The sequence below is a fragment of the Lipotes vexillifer genome, unplaced genomic scaffold (genome assembly GCF_000442215.2).
Source record: "Lipotes vexillifer unplaced genomic scaffold, Lipotes_vexillifer_v1.1 scaffold71, whole genome shotgun sequence".
Taxonomy (NCBI): domain Eukaryota; kingdom Metazoa; phylum Chordata; class Mammalia; order Artiodactyla; family Lipotidae; genus Lipotes; species Lipotes vexillifer.
The window spans coordinates 3963635-3980249 of NW_006793703.1; the positions used below are offsets into that span (position 1 = coordinate 3963635).

The 16615-nt window shown below is 44.3% G+C and overlaps 1 protein-coding gene across 1 annotated transcript in view; it reads right to left on the bottom strand.

Annotated features, from left to right (window-relative positions):
• DGKI (diacylglycerol kinase iota) overlaps positions 1–16615 on the bottom strand; it is a 467563-nt gene that overhangs the window by 263678 nt on the left and 187270 nt on the right. The gene's annotated exons all lie outside the window — the stretch shown is intronic.

Here is a 16615-nt window from a genome sequence, read left to right on the forward strand (position 1 = left end):
GTGCAAGGCTGAATGCTGAATGAACAGCTCAGACAGTAAAAGCTATAATCTAGAGCAGGGTAAAGCCCCAGAGGCTGACTCAGTACAAAGGACGTAACACCAAAAAGAGCAAAGTGTTGAACTGGGCCTTAAAAAGATGTAACATTTGAAAATTGAAGCCACTCCAGCAGGGAGAGGACCCAAAGTCTCCTTACATAGTAGGCACTGATGCCTCCTAAAAGGAACGGAGCTGGCTTTTGCGTGTCTGATGGGGCGCTGAGCCAGGGGCCCACAGGCATCCATCTGCATGAGTCACTGGGCACCATGCTTAGCGGTGGAGTGTGGAGGCCTCTCTGTGTGCCTGATCAGGGGGTCAGGCAGAGGAGGGTGGGGAGTGGGAACACTGGCTGTGGGTCATGAGGGTCTCAAAGGGAAACGGCAAAGCAGAACTTTTGCTGAGAGGACCTGGGTTACAAAGTATAGAGTTACAAGAAGATGGAGATTCCTCTGTATTTCCATTCTGCCCTAATCCAACACCAGTAACACTGCCTGACACATATTAGGAGCTCAAGAGATATTCTGGCAGCGAGGGAGGGAGGAGAGAGGGAGGGAGGAGGGAGGAGGGAGGAAGAGTCAAGGCCTTGATCTGTCAGGGCCCCAGGTGTTTGTGCCACGTGTCCTCTGGACAGCGCCCAGTGAGGGCCGGATCCCTCTGAGATATCCCCGTAGCGTCGCCACCCTAGATACTAAATGATGCCAGAAGTACCTCAGAATATACAAAAGAAAAAGGAGCAGGGAGCAACAGGAGGTTGAGGGGTTGGGAAGGGGGTCAGGTAAACAAATAACGAAAATACGCAGCAACATGCAAATACACACCGATGCGCCTAAATCCGCACACGCCAGCTCTCGGGAGTCAGGATGGTCCGAGATGTCCCACGTATGAACTTTGCATGTAGCTGGAACAATGTCAGCATTCTGAGTGCTGTGCAGGAAATAAAGAGAAAGAAGCTTCTGTCCTTCCTGGGAGAAGCTGGCACGGCACTTGAGGCGACACGGAGGACTTGAAAGAAAAGGTCACTAACAAGAGAAGACCGTGCAAGGCTGAATGCTGAATGAACAGCTCAGACAGTAAAAGCTATAATCTAGAGCAGGGTAAAGCCCCAGAGGCTGACTCAGTACAAAGGACGTAACACCAAAAAGAGCAAAGTGTTGAACTGGGCCTTAAAAAGATGTAACATTTGAAAATTGAAGCCACTCCAGCAGGGAGAGGACCCAAAGTCTCCTTACATAGTAGGCACTGATGCCTCCTAAAAGGAACGGAGCTGGCTTTTGCGTGTCTGATGGGGCGCTGAGCCAGGGGCCCACAGGCATCCATCTGCATGAGTCACTGGGCACCATGCTTAGCGGTGGAGTGTGGAGGCCTCTCTGTGTGCCTGATCAGGGGGTCAGGCAGAGGAGGGTGGGGAGTGGGAACACTGGCTGTGGGTCATGAGGGTCTCAAAGGGAAACGGCAAAGCAGAACTTTTGCTGAGAGGACCTGGGTTACAAAGTATAGAGTTACAAGAAGATGGAGATTCCTCTGTATTTCCATTCTGCCCTAATCCAACACCAGTAACACTGCCTGACACATATTAGGAGCTCAAGAGATATTCTGGCAGCGAGGGAGGGAGGAGAGAGGGAGGGAGGAGGGAGGAGGGAGGAGGGAGGAGGGAGGAGAAAGGGAGGGAGGTGAAAGGGCTTGCAGACTAGGGCTTTCTCCTCAGTGTAAGCCCCCAGCCCAACCCCAGTCTGGAGAACTGGTGGCTTTGGAATTGAGACAAAACCCCCTAGGACACAGGCATTTTCAGGATAGGCAATCCGCAAAAAAGAGAGAAAGAGGCATTCTACAGGTGTTTGAGGGACAGAAGACCTTCATAAATACTAGAGGGAAAATGGGGTAGAAGCTTTATGGTAAGTACAGCTAAACAATTTTTGTGACCACAAATGTGATGTCTTTGGGGGAATTCCAGAGATGTCGGATGGGAAGGCTATCTTGCAAAAGGCTGAGGTCTTACATAAATGGGTGGAGTTAAGAACAGGAAGTCTGCATTACTGATGCTCATGTGATCCTACCGATGTCTGTAGGCTAGTAAGACTCTGGAGTATCTACTTGGGTAGCAAGTTGTGGGGCTGCAAAGGATTGGGGCCAGCACGCAGGCCAGCCTTCCCAAAGAGAAGTCCCGGCCGGGCGATGCAGGTTAGGCTAGAAAGGTGGATTGGGAAAAGATTGCTAAAGCCCTGAAATCCAGAGTGAGAAATACAAATTAGGACCTAACAGGCAATGGGGCACTAATAATTTTTGAGACTCATGTGGCCAAAAATAATAATTCAATCTGGTGGCAGGATGCAGCACTATCTGAAAGCGGGAGGAGGAAGACAAAAGGAAATGAGATGATTGATATATTCATTCAGTCAACCAATAAATACTGAGCACCAACTAAGTGCCGTTCACTGTCCCAGGCACTGGGGATACAGTGGTGAATAAAACATTGAAAAAAAATGTGTTTTTATCTCATGGAGCTTACATTCTCCTGGGAGAGACAGACAATAAACAAGATAGGTAAGTGTGATACATAATACGCTGATAGAAATAAGTGCTAAAGAGAATAATTAAAGCGAGAACGGGGGCTAGTGGGTATCAGGGGCAGTGGAGAGTTGAAGTTGGGACAGGTTGGCCAGGAAAGCTCTCACTGAGAAGATACATTTTAAGAAACACCAGGAGGGGGACTTCCCTGGCGGTCCAGTGGTTAAGACTCCACGCCTCCAGTGCAGGGGGTGCAGGTTCGTTCCCTGGCTGGGGAACTAAGATCCCGCATGCTGCATGGCATGGCCAGGAAAAAATATTAAAAAAAAAAAAAAAAAAAAAAAAACTGAGCTACAAAGCAATACTTTAAAAAACACCAGGAGGAAGTGAGGGAGTTGGCCATGTAGTTATCTGGGGGGAAAGCACTTCGGGCAAAGGGAACAGCAAGTGCACAGCCCAGAGGCATGAGGACTGTGGGATGTTTGCAGAGTGACCAGGAGCCAGGGTCACTGGAGTGGAGTGATCTAGGCGGAGATGAGGCCAGACCACGATGGCAGGCCAAGTCACACAGGGATTAAGTAATGAACAACAAGAACCTACTGTATAGCACAGGGAACAATATTCAATATCTTATAATAACCTGTAATGGAAAAGACTGAAAAAGAATATATATATATATAACTGAATCACTCTGCTGTGCACCTGAAACTAACACAACATTGTAAACCAACTATAGTTCAATTTTAAAAAAAGATATTAAGTAATGAGAGTTCACAGTGGAAAGTCACATATTAGGCAATGAGCGCCTGAATTGGAGTGATGAGAATGGAACAGGAGGCTAAGGCAGAGAAGCAAGAGTGATGAACTGACAGAGCACGGCCCTCTTTCCATCGTACGCAGGTCTCCGGAAAGGTGAACACAGATTTCTCACACCTGGGCCTCATGTCTTTCAGGAGAATAACTGATATAGCCAAGAATTCCTACTCCGCGGTCAGCTTTCTGATTGTGTGTACACCAGCTGACTACACCTACAGCACTCTCGGGATTGCCTCCAAAGTACTGCAATAAAACTCACTTAACCTACTCTTCAATCAGCTTAGTTTGCTCTGTTCTAAGGAACACATTAACTGAAGCACTTTGCATATGAAGTGTCTTTGCTTCCAGAGACACCTCCCCTGAGGAACCACAGATGTGCCCATGTATCTGGGGGTAGGCAGGATCCTCCGGAGCTAAGGCACAGAAGGGTCTACTCCACAACTTCCCTAGAGACACAGAGAGAAGGAGAAAAGTGCCACTGTTCATCATTGTTTGGACACGAATAAAAAGCTTTCTATTTCCCCAACAGCCGGTACATTTTATATTTTTCATTTGAAGAGAACGAAAAGCAAAATCCTAGAGCAGAAAGCTACGGGAAGGGAAGGGACTTTGTGAGCTGAATATGAGATTCAGAACAACACGTGGGAACCTCGCCTCATCCTGAAAAGCAGCCAATCGGGGCTCACAGGAGGAACAATTCAGTAAGAACCAAATTAGTAGCTATCGCGTTAGTTCAAAGCTAAGTTGATGGCTGGTTATAAAGAATGACACCTCACTGTGTTTTGACCACTGGATTAGGATTGGAAGAAGTGGTGGTCAGAATGGCGCAAGTTCATTTTAAGAGGGGAAAAAAGGTGCATGCCTGTATCTCAGTAGTTTACCCTTACACTGAGATTCATACCAAATCATTCTCTTTAAGAGCGATTCAAAAGTGGCTTATATCAGTGACTTTAGTACATTTTTTAAATGAGAAGAAAGCGATAGGTACAAGGCTTCTCTAATGGGCTTCAATAGAAAACTACCACAGGACTCTTAGGAGATGTCTACCTCTTGGAACTTGATTGGGTAACTGGTGTACACAGCTATCTTTTGTACATCTACATAAAACTCAGGTACAGTTATTGAGACATAAACCAAATATACATTGCAGCTGTTACTTATGAAAAGGATGATGAATGGCCTGCTAAATCTGTATTGGCTGGTCCAAGATTAATGGAAGGATACTAACATACGGCTGCCTCCAGAGCTAGGATGTGAGAAGCTGCGAGTGCCCCTCATTGACTGGTCCAAGATTGCCGCCCTGGTTAGGCATTCCTTCTGCCCGCTGCTGCATGGCCACGATGCAGTAATAAAGGATTTCAGACTAATGAACCTCAAAATTCTATTTCCCACCGCTGGTCCTCATTTTACCCAAGCACATGCCCTATTTCCATGACTACTATTATTGACTGTCTCTGTACTTTGTTCCTCTCATCTCTTGTTTCACTGTGTATTTTCTTCTGCCTGTCTTTTCCTCATTTCTTTTTTCTCATTGGTTTCCTCTGTGCTTCTCAGCTTTGGTGTCAGCGGGTTCTGACCGTGGCCAGTCAACAGCTTTAACTTTATCGTGTGCTATCTTCCTGCTTTGGTTCTTCTCAGCTGCTTTTATGGCTGCTCCCTGTTCAATGTTTATAGTTTCTTCAAAGGTATCTCAGATCAAAGCTGCCATGTATCTTACTGTAGGTTAACTGAAGTGTTTCCATATGTACATAAATATGACTACAAGTATACAGGCACTAATAAGTAGATATTCACACAATTAGAGCCCTACACACACGACGAACACATGTGTACTCCCAATTTTCCAGCAGATAGGTATGAGTGAGGATGGGCTGGTCATATCACAGAAGCCACAATAGAGACGACAGGAAATGATGTCTCAACATTGTCTTAATTGTCTAGTTCCAAGGTAGTATATCAAGGGCATAGCAGAGATCTGAAGCTTAATGTAAACTAGAAAACACCAACCAAAGTGTGCCTTTTATTACTTGCTAGTGTGATAGCACCATATATGCCACCTTACTTGCAGCATGAATCCTAATATGTTCTCATTATGAGTTTACTTTGTGGAAATAGATAAAGTTGGTTTTTTAAAGTTCACAGCTTAAGATCTCTAAGCAATGATTTAGAGACATTTGCTTTAATCTGGAAGATGGTGTCTACTTAAGAAGCCATATCAAACCATGGAAAATTACCTATCCTTTTACTGCCATTTCCAACATCCCAAGCTGTTGATGACACAATTAAGTCAAAGTCTTTCAGCCAATCTGGCCCAAGAAGACCACCATTTCAATCATAGCTCACCCAACACTGTATCTCCAATTGGCCGTGTGGTTTTCACCCTCATACATACAACTACTGGTACCATTTTTCAATGAGGACATCATTACCACAGACAGAATATTTACCAGGACGCTAGCAGTATAATATATATATTATGTGCACTAGAGACACAGCTCGCTTCAGCCATGCAAAGTGGGTACCATTCACCTGCTTTATAGATAAGGAGCTGAGACCCTGTGAGATTGAGCAACTTGCCCAAGACAGACTGGCCAGGAGTAGAACCTAGGTCTTTCTGACTCAAAGCCATCTCCTTCTATTACATCTTCCTACTTTCCTCTCATTTTACTAGTGACAGATTTGGGGAGCAGGACTGAGAAAGCTAGGTAACCATGATGTTCGACATGACTGCTTTAGATGATCTAGTCTCATGACAGCCCCAAGGGGATGGACTTATGACAACCCTACCATGACTACCCGTGCCAAGAATGGTCAATAGCAGTCTCTATCCTCCATGAGAATCAAATAAGAAGGGCACGACACAGGCTAAACAGGAATTATAACCCCTCAATAGCCTGTAGTAGTGAATGTGGAATCTCCCTGTGAAGAGCCTTAAAAATAAGGCAGAAATTCAAACGCCCTGGATTCTAAGTGTAATGATACTTAAATGGCAGGGTTGATCTTGTGACAGGTGTCTGTGTGTGTGTCTTTCAAGAATCACATCACTGAACTCATTCATTCATTCTGTGGAAAAGGGCAGGGTAACTACTCAGTGCAGTCACTGTTCTCAGTACTGAGGATCCAGGAGAGCACAAGACGGGCAGAGTCCCGAGCTAAACGGAGCTTATGTTCTGATAGGAACACAGACAGGCAAGTAAGGAAGTGATTATTTTTTAAAGGTTAGAAAGTGATATGCACTAGAAGAGATTGAGAGAATGGAGAAGGGGCAGAGCTGGGCTGGTTTTTTCGCCCTCTCTTTTATTCAGTGAGAGAAAGGGGGATGATTACAAGGCCCTCCAAAGTTACTACCCTGGCACTGCCAATTGGGTTTCAGTTTCTGACCATCCTCTGGAACCACTTTTACTCAAGGAGGAATGACCCGAGCAACCAATTTTTATGGAGTGCTTGCGACTGGCCACGTGGTTCATTGCTACATATGCTTTATCTCATTGAAGTTTCCAACAACCATAAGCAGCTGGTATTATTGACATTTTACAGATATGAAACTGAGGCTTAAAGAGGTTAAAACAATGATGGACGTCACACAATTAGAAAATCCCAGAGCCTGGATTCAAAGCCGGGTCACTTGATTCCAAAGCCCACACACCACCTCGAATGAAGACATCAAAGCAGGCTTTGCCATTTCCTTCTGTCTTTAAAATATTACCTTCTGCAATCTGTATCTGCCTAGCATATGAGGTAAGAAAAACAACAAGAAAAATCTCCTAAAAAACAGACAATATCAACCTTGGGGTCAGTAGTAGTTCTGGGTAACTGCTAAAGCAAACAATGCTTCAGCCGAGATTGGGGCCTCTGAGCAATAAGAACGTTGGTTAGAATCTGTTGTTCTGGGTGCCCGGCACCGAGGCACCGAGAGACGCTGGAAGAAGGGAAAGCCCTTCTATACACCTGGGCATTGCCTAGGCGATATGTAAACCCTACACTGAATCACATGCAAACTATCTCTATTAAGTGACAGAACCGTATCCATATTAAATAAGAGGAGACCTGCTCCACACAAGCACACACCCACATACAAACACACAAATGCAGCCTCAATCTAAAAGTATCATTGCAGAAGAGATGACAACCATGCTCAGAGGCTCAAGCTCTAAAAATATAAGACAGACAGAGAGACGGCTTAATGAAAGTTTCAAACAAAGGCAAAAGAACTGCATAAAGAGACAGAAAAGTGAAGAAACCCCACCGCAGTGATTAAGTCTCTCTGACTGCGTTTCCTTTAAGTGGGAGTAAACTGCCCCAATGACCACCCCAAAGGGTCACTGTTACTGACCAACACTGACAAGAGGAAAACTGCATTGCGTGGATATTTCTCAAATAGTTTCCCACTGAATACTGAGATCTCACGAGATGACAACGGGTGTTCTGTGGGGAAAATAATGGGTTTTCAACAATCATCCCTTCCCCCAAGCAAACAGAGAGCAAATCCTGCATCCCTAATGCCTCTCTTGGGGCTTCAGAATACATGTTTGATTATCAAAGGTGTTCAGTGTTTTCTAAACTTATTCCATCACAAGCCATTTTTAAGGAAGAATATTCCATATCGCTTTTACAGGAGTTCAGTGCTCTCTAGAGCACGATTTTAGTTTTTTGAAAGCAGACTGTGCAAATAGACAATGGTACTGCTGATGCCGAGTCACCTAGGAGAGAGTGGCAGAGCCCTGCAGCTCCCTGGGCTCCGTATCTTATCACTCTCTCTAGTGCACGAAGTGGGCAGGGTCAGTATTACCATCTCCTCAAGCGTACGGATAACACTCTAAGCCAAATAATTACAATGATAACGATAGCTGTCATAATAACAATGGCTAACTGAGGGCCTGCCCCATGCTAGACCCAGTCCTGTGTGCACACTTGGACGATCTCATGGACATTCCCGACCATCTGGCCAGACACATATGGGCAACACCCCTTGCACACACAGAAACACCCCACCCCCTTCCTCCACTCACATCCACTGGCTTGGGGGTCAGGTACAGAGAGTCTGTCTGAGCAGATGCTTTTTCAAAACTATTTTTGTTGATGGCTCTGCTCTCCCCAAGTCATCTGGATTCATGAGCTCCTCAATATCTTGGTGGTGGGAGGCGCCTCTGGTAGAGAGCGGCCTTAGAAGCGCTGCGGAGACGGCATCTTCACGGCTGGCACCCAAACAGCTTGGAAGGCTGGCTTAGGCTTCTGGGCTTTGCTGCCACACTCACAGCTCCCTCTGTGAGCCCAGCTACCATCTGGAGCTGCGGAGCGTCAGTCTGCCGTGCTGGAAGACCAGGGGCAGTGAGGTGGGGGAGGGAGGGGTGGTCCCAGCACAGTCTAAGGCTTGCGTCCAATGTTGGTGCTCTGGGGTATCTACCCACCAGATCCGAATGCACAGACGGTCAGAGGTCCCCAGCTACCTGTGCTGGGGACCGACTCTCTCATCTCGCTCGCAGTGCACAGGTGCCCACAAATCAGCATCTTCATGGGCCACTGTCCAGTGTTCGCATCTTCTAGAGATGAAATAGGCAGGGCTGTCACCAGGTTCGCCATCTTTTTTCTTTTTTAAAACAACAGAAAGCCGAAAGTTTCCTTCAAATAGGGCAGAGAGCTACTGCCCTTGTACTCTTCTTACAAGTTTCTTCCAAAACCCAGGGACATAGCCAGCATCCTTTTGAGCAGATGCTGTGATGCCCAATTACAAGGATGAGGCTTCTGACCCATCAGGAAGAAGACACAGCCGGTGAGATGTTTTCCAGAATGAGTTACTTTGATTTGTCACACTCAGCTGGTCCCACCCATGACCTAGGGAGACTATACACATTACACACAGCAGCAAAATGACAGGGAAAGTGTAAGAGTCTCAGTGTCGGGGCATCCCAAACAGAAGGCCTTGTTGAAACCAAAGTCCAACCAAACTACTAATTAGCTCATTCAACTTAATGACATTGAAACATAAGCAGGGATAGGAGAGAAGGAGGGAGGATATTAACATGTGTCAACTACTTTAATCCTCCTGCCAATTCTGAAGAGCAGACACAATCATCACCATTTCACAGAGCAACCTGAGACTCAGGGCAGCAGGGCAGAGCTAGGATTTCTATCCAGACCTATTTGTCGCTGGATCTGAGTAGCCCCTCACTCTCCACTCCCCCGCTCCCCATCTCACCTGACCGCCCTAACGCAATTCAGTCACTGACTTAACAAAACTATATTTGTTAAGCACTGAGCAGTACTGGAAGACACCTTAGAATTAAGGTCAGGTGTTACAGGCGGGTTTGGCCATTTTTGCCAAACGTGACCCACAAGGACAAGAGTAAAGTAAAACACACAAACAAAACAATAACAAAAGCAAAACGGTACCCATTAGCCTACCCACAAAAAGAAGGTGACAGATGTACATTTAAATATAGAGAAGAGGGGCTTCCCTGGTGGCGCAGTGGTTGGGAGTCCGCCTGCCGATGCAGGGGATACGGGTGCGTGCCCCGGTCCAGGAAGATCCCACATGCCGCGGAGCGGCTGGGCCCGTGGGCCATGGCCGCTGGGCCTGCGCGTCCGGAGCCTGTGCTCCGCAACGGGAGAGGCCGCAACAGTGAGAGGCCCGCGTACCACACACACACACACACACACACACAAAAATATATATATATATATAGAGAGAGAGAGAGAGAGAGAAGATATAACTGGTAACAGCATTCTGAAGACTGACAGCTCCTTTTTTCTCTTACCCAACCTATGTGGTCTCCCTCACCTTTCTACCTACTCTATTCCCGTAGTTCTCAGCTTCTGGCACCTACCTGTGTGTCTGCTCACTTATCCAGAAAGCCACATACCTCTCAACTGAAATCTTCAATCAAGCCTGATTTAAATGTACCTGTGTGAATGCATCTGAGAGCCGTGTGCAGGCATCTGCGTGGCCAGGTAAGGTAACTCACCTTAACAGAATATCTTCTGTCTTTGTTTCCTAGGGCTGCCCTAACCAAGGACCACAGCCTGGGTAGCGTAAAGCAACAGAAATGTGAATTCTCTCATAGCCCTGGAGGCTAGAAGCCTGTCGTCATGGTGTGCATAGGGTTGGCACACTTCTGAGGGCGAATCTGTCCATGCCTCCCTTTTAGCTTCTGGTAATAGCCTGCGATCCTTGGCTTGCAGCTGTATCACTCCAATCTCTGCCTCCACCGTTACATGGCCTTCGTCCCTGTCTACCGTTGTGTGTCCTCTCCTCTTCTTATAAGGACGTTTGTCAGAGTGCATGAGGTCCCACCTACTGCAGTATGACCTCATCTTAACTCATTACATCTGCAACAACCCAATTTGCAAATAAGGTCACGTTCTGGGATCAAGGGGCTTAGGACCTCAGCATATTTGGGGGATACACGATTTATGGCATAACAGCCACTATACACCAGATGCAGGGAGCAGGCCGCTTCATTTGGTTCTGACACTCTCTCTGTGAAGTAGGTCAGTGGCTCCCTACCCACTATGTGTGACAGCACATATGTCATCGGTAGAGTTTGCTTGTTTTTAACATATTCATGCCTGGTCCCACTCCCCAGAGATTCTGATGTGGTAGATCCAGGCTGGGAACCAGCCATTTAAAAAAATGAAGTAAAGCTTCAGAAGACACGACAATGCTCCTCCAGGAATAAGAATCACTGAGGTCTAAAGATGTTAAAATTTTTAAAAAAATTTTTTTAATAAAAATAAATAAAAAAGAATCACTGAGGTCAATCTTAATAACAATACAGTAAATCAGGAAATGGGGGCAAAAAGAGGTGAAATGATACGCCCAAAATTCACTCAGTAACTAGATGGAACAACAGGTTTTCAAATTCAGTTCCATCTCACTCAGAGTCCCCTTCCTTCCCACTGCCCATGTGGCCTTTCTGTGTCTACATGTCTCTGGACAGGTGTGACCACGGTTGTTTGTACCCCGACATAGCGACGTAGGCAGTGTCTTTTAAGTGTAAAAATTGGTGTGCACAGGTATGTACTCTATGGATCCTCAGGGGAGGCATGAGTTTCTTTGGGAACAAATACGTATTTCGCTAACATCTTTGTATAACCCATCAGCCACGCACCAGAACAATTTCTACAGAGTGTACCCACTGTGACGTTGTCAGATGAGTGATGTTGGAGGAGGACTGACTCCATCACTGAAGAGGTGCCTTTCACTCCTTACTCTATTTTAGCAAAGCAAACGTCACGGGTGGAAGTTAAGAGAAGGGAGAAATCAGTGTGGGTTGAGTAGACAGAGGCGGCTTCGTGGCAATGGGGCTTGAACGCAGTATTGAAAGATGGGTTAGATTTACGTAAGTAGAGCGGGGAAAGGAAACCTTTACAGGCAGGGAGAGGAACATGGGCAAACTCAGAGGTAGGAGCAAGCTTTGTACGAGGGAGAAGGCAGTCACGAGACAGGCACGAGCAGTGTACCCACTATGAGCCATGACGTTGTCAGTTACAATTAACTGTCACCTGTCACTCTCAACTCGGTCTGAAGTTTCTGGTACTGGCTACTCAGCCCGTAAACACTTGTAGAATAAATGAATGAAGACATGTCCATCAAAATAAATATCACGAAACAAAAGTGGTCCTAGCTGGAATTTTATCTGTTTCCCCCCATAATCATGATGGAAAACAGTGATCCTTCTACTCCAATTTCATGACTTTTGCATCCCTTTCTTCTCTCCAGACCAGAAAAAGAAACAGTTACTAACTTGGGGACTGCCACTGATTTGGGAACACCTTTAATCCCATTAAATATGTATTCACAGACATTCTGCAGTATTAAATGTTCTCACTGGAGAATATAAAAGAGGAAGAACTGTAAAGGTCATCTGGTTCAGCCCTGAGACTTTGGGGCAAACTCTCCTACAACAGTCTTCACGTTCTATGTCGTCACTGCCTTCCTTGCAATGCCTTCCAATATCAGCCCCCAAATGTCCATCCATGTCTGCCAGCAGGAGGTCCTGAATTTGCAGGATGGCTTTGGTTTTAAACAGACTATTGCACTGTCCCCATACGTTGTGATGGTTTCACAGCAGCCATTTTCACCCTCAAATCTGTCTTGGTTTAGACAATATGGTCATGCTTTATAAGCACACAGACATTTATAACATGCGCTCTGAGTTTCAGTTGAGAAAACAGACACACACACACACCCCCATCCGTCCCTATTTCTATTCTTACCCAATGCATGCCCTTTGGTGTGCTCATGCCTGTCTCATGATTCCCTTCTCCCTCGTACAAAGCTTGCTCCTGCCTCTGAGTTTGCCCATGTTCCTCTCCCTGCCTGTAAAGGTTTCCTTTCCCCGCTCTACTTACGTAAATCTAACCCATCTTTCAATACTGCGTTCAAGCCCCATTGCCACGAAGCCGCCTCTGTCTACTCAACCCACACTGATTTCTCCCTTCTCCCTTCTCTTAACTTCCACCCGTGACATTTGCTTTGCTAAAATAGAGTAAGGAGTGAAAGGCACCTCTTCAGTGATGGAGTCACTCCTCCTCCAAGCACTCTGCCTGCATTTTGTTTAGAAGCCAGCAAGTAGCACCTGGTTATGGTAATCTGGTCCCAAACCCAACAGGTTGGCTTTCTTCAAAGGTGATTTTTTAAAGCAATGAGAATATATAATCTATTTACACATGGTACTTTTTTTTCTTACGAAACTGTGTTCAGTACTAAGAAAGCTGCAAATAAAACATTTAAACTGGAGACTGTCTTGGAGATCTCCTTGCCTAACCTCTTACCCAAAGCAGAGGTGCACCCCCCTTTACCATCCTTGAAAGATGGCCACCCAACTTATTCATAAACACTTCCTTTGATCCCATCTCTCCAGGCACCTTGTTCCCCTGTTGGTTGTCCAAGCCCTGATTGTTAAAGTTCTTCCTTATAATACAGTATGTGTCAAAGTCAAGTTTGTGGACCATCTATACCATGATTATTTGAGGCGATTGTTAAAAATCACAGCTTCCCAAATCTAACTCCAGACCTACTGAATCAGCATTTGGAGCAAGGATTTAAAAAGTAATCTACATTGTTAACAGGTTTTCCAGGTGACATCTATTACACCAAAGTGTAAGATCGACTGTTAGAGTCAGTGGATTCTCTATCTAGAACTTAGTTCTACCTTCCTAACAGGGGAGAGCAAGACACCTCCCTTTTCTTTCCAATGTTCATTGCAGCACTATTTACAATAGCCAAGACATGGAAGCAACCTAAATGACCATCGACAGAGGAATGGATAAAGTAGATGTGGTATATATACACATACATACATACACACACACATACATACAATGGAATATTACTCAGCCATAAAAAAGAATGAAATAATACCATTTGCAGCAACATGGATGGATCTAGAGATTATCATACTAAGTGAAGTAAGTCAGACAAAGACAAATATCATATGATATCACTTATATGTGGAATCTAGAAAGAAAATGATACAAATAAACTTATTTACAAAACAGAAACAGATTTACAGACTTTGAAAACAAACTTATGGGCACAAAAGGGGAAACCTGGCAAGGAGGGATAAATTAGGAGTTTCGGATTAACACACACTACTATATATAAAATAGATAATCAACAAGGACCTACTGTATAGCGCAGGCAACTCTACTCAATATTCTGTAATAACCTATATGGGAAAAGAATCCAAAAAAGAATAGAAACATATATATGTATAAATGAATCACTTTGCTGTACACCTGAAACTAACACAACATTGTAAATCAACTATACTCCAATATAAAATAAAAAATTCAATTAAAGAAAGATACTTTCCTTTTCTTCACGGCAGCTCTTCTAATGCTGGAAGATGTCAGTTCTCTCTCCTTTCTCTCATTAATACTCTTGCAACCCAGGTTATTTCACTCTTCCTTCTACTACAAAGTTCCCCACCCTGAACCAAGTTAAGCACAGTCTCCTGGGTCTTCCCTTTGCCAGTGTCCTTCCCAAAACGTGATGCCAGAATGAAGCGGAGAGAGTGAGCTAGATTTCTAATGCTTTTACTACATATTGATAATTTTGTGAAGTATATTAACTTACAGTCCCACCAGCTGACAATGAGAATACCAGTTTTGGTCTAAACTAGCCAGCAGGTATTACCGTTTTGTAAATCTTTAACAGGCACACGACGTTGACTCCTCATAGCTGTTTTAATTCGAGTGCCTTTGTTTATATTTTTCATACATATATTGGCCAGAGGTAGTTCTTTTGTGAATTGTCTGCTCTTGTCCTTTCTGGGTCCCCCCTGCCCCCTTTTAATTCATTATGGCCATGGCTGTGGCAAGTAAGTCCTTTCAATGCATTATCTCATGTAACCCTCAAAACAACATTCCTCCCACTTCACAGGTAAAGAAACTGAGCCTTCAGGAACGAATAATGAGGAAACACAGTTAGGTCTTCAGCTTCCTCACCGCTTTATGCCTTCATTTAATCCATGTTTTTTGGAGGAGAGGCCATCATCCTCCAGACACTTTGTAAAGTGAGTTAAGAAAGCCAAGTATTTGGGATGAAATGATGAGGAAGATTCAAAAGAACACTAGAAATTTTTGTAATTCTATTACCTCCTTACATCTCCCTAATATTTCCTTTCTTTGTTACTTTTCCTGGCATAGAGGTAATAGTGACCGAGTTAGAATCAATTAGTGGGTAGCAATGCTATTTACTGATACAAGGTTTAAGGTGGACGTAGGTACCTCTTCATATTCTTGCCAAGAGAGGTAACGTGTGGCTGACCCTAAAAGAGCGCCAGAAAAGGATCAAAGACAGTAATCTGGAAATAAGGTAGAACTCCATAACAAATTACAGTCCATCAGTTGACAGCAGCATCAGTAGATAATAGTTCAAAAGTATGTACACAAGAAGGATTGGCTTTCATTTTTTCCATTTTATATTATCAAGACCAGTGTTTACACAATTAACTAAGATCCAAATGTTAATTCATCGTTTATAGCATTTTAGTCTAAACAGCTGAGCTTCTCTTGGTTTTGGTTAATTTAATCAAATTTCATGCAATTATACTTTAATCGAAAATACATATGCATAAAGTTGAAATGATATTTAAATCAACTGAATTTACAACCAGATTAAAAGAAATGCAAACAACAAAGTACAGATCTGAATCAGAAGCAAAATTAATTTAATCCTCCTCCATTTTTCTACCTTGAAGGTGGCCAACACCCAAAGGTCAGGAGTGTCACATAGTGATAACACTGAGATTCAAATCCAAGTTTCCTGACTTTAAATTGAGAGTCTGTACAACTGAGTCTTTGAAATTTAACTATTCCCACCCTCACTCAAACAAACCCTGGTCCTCCAAACTCTAATAAAGTTTTCCAAACAAAACCTATAAACTAGGCGTCAAAACGCCTAATGCAATTTAAAAAATCTTGGCTCCCCAGCTTTGTGATTCCAGGCAGCCTAATAAAAGTCCCTTGGGGCTATTCTTCTATAGACGTTGGCAGAAACTCAATTTCTTCCTTATTTGTTATTCATAGAAACATATTAATTTGCAATTCCTAGGTTCTACATTTCTCTTTCACGTTATAAACAAACATAACAAAAAAGAAAAAAATTATTAGGTCAATTATGATGCCCATTTCCCCCAAATAAGGAAGAATACAACTTTTCTTTCTTCTTTACTATTGTTAGTTTCCCATTACTCTCTTTTTTATTTTATTATTATTATTATTTTTTTGCGGTACGCGGGCCTCTCACTGTTGTGGCCTCTCCTGTTGAGGAGCACAGGCTCCGGACGCGCAGGCTCAGCGGCCACGGCTCACGGGCCCAGCCGCTCCACGGCATGCGGGATCTTCCCGGACCGTGGCACGAACCCATGTCCCCTGCATCGGCAGGTGGACTCTCAACCACTGCGCCACCAGGGAAGCCCCCATTACTCTCTTTCTGAACCCATAATTTTTAACTACACAAAACTTTTAAGTTCACTTTCTCAGTACTAAAATTTAGTTCCTCCCAACTTGCAGCCTGGCAACCATGCTCTTTTCATGGAACACAAAGAAGATTTAACATTTAAACGTTGTTCCAAATACGGACAAAGCAAATTTTAGAAAGCTATGGTCTGATGGAGTTGACTGTTGATCACTTATATAGTTTCTAGAATTTTCTCACCTGGAGCCTAGTCTGAATTATTTGTGAGCCTACACCCACCACCAGACCGGTGTCTGCACCCGTCTCTACCTTCACCCACCAGTAATGTCGTC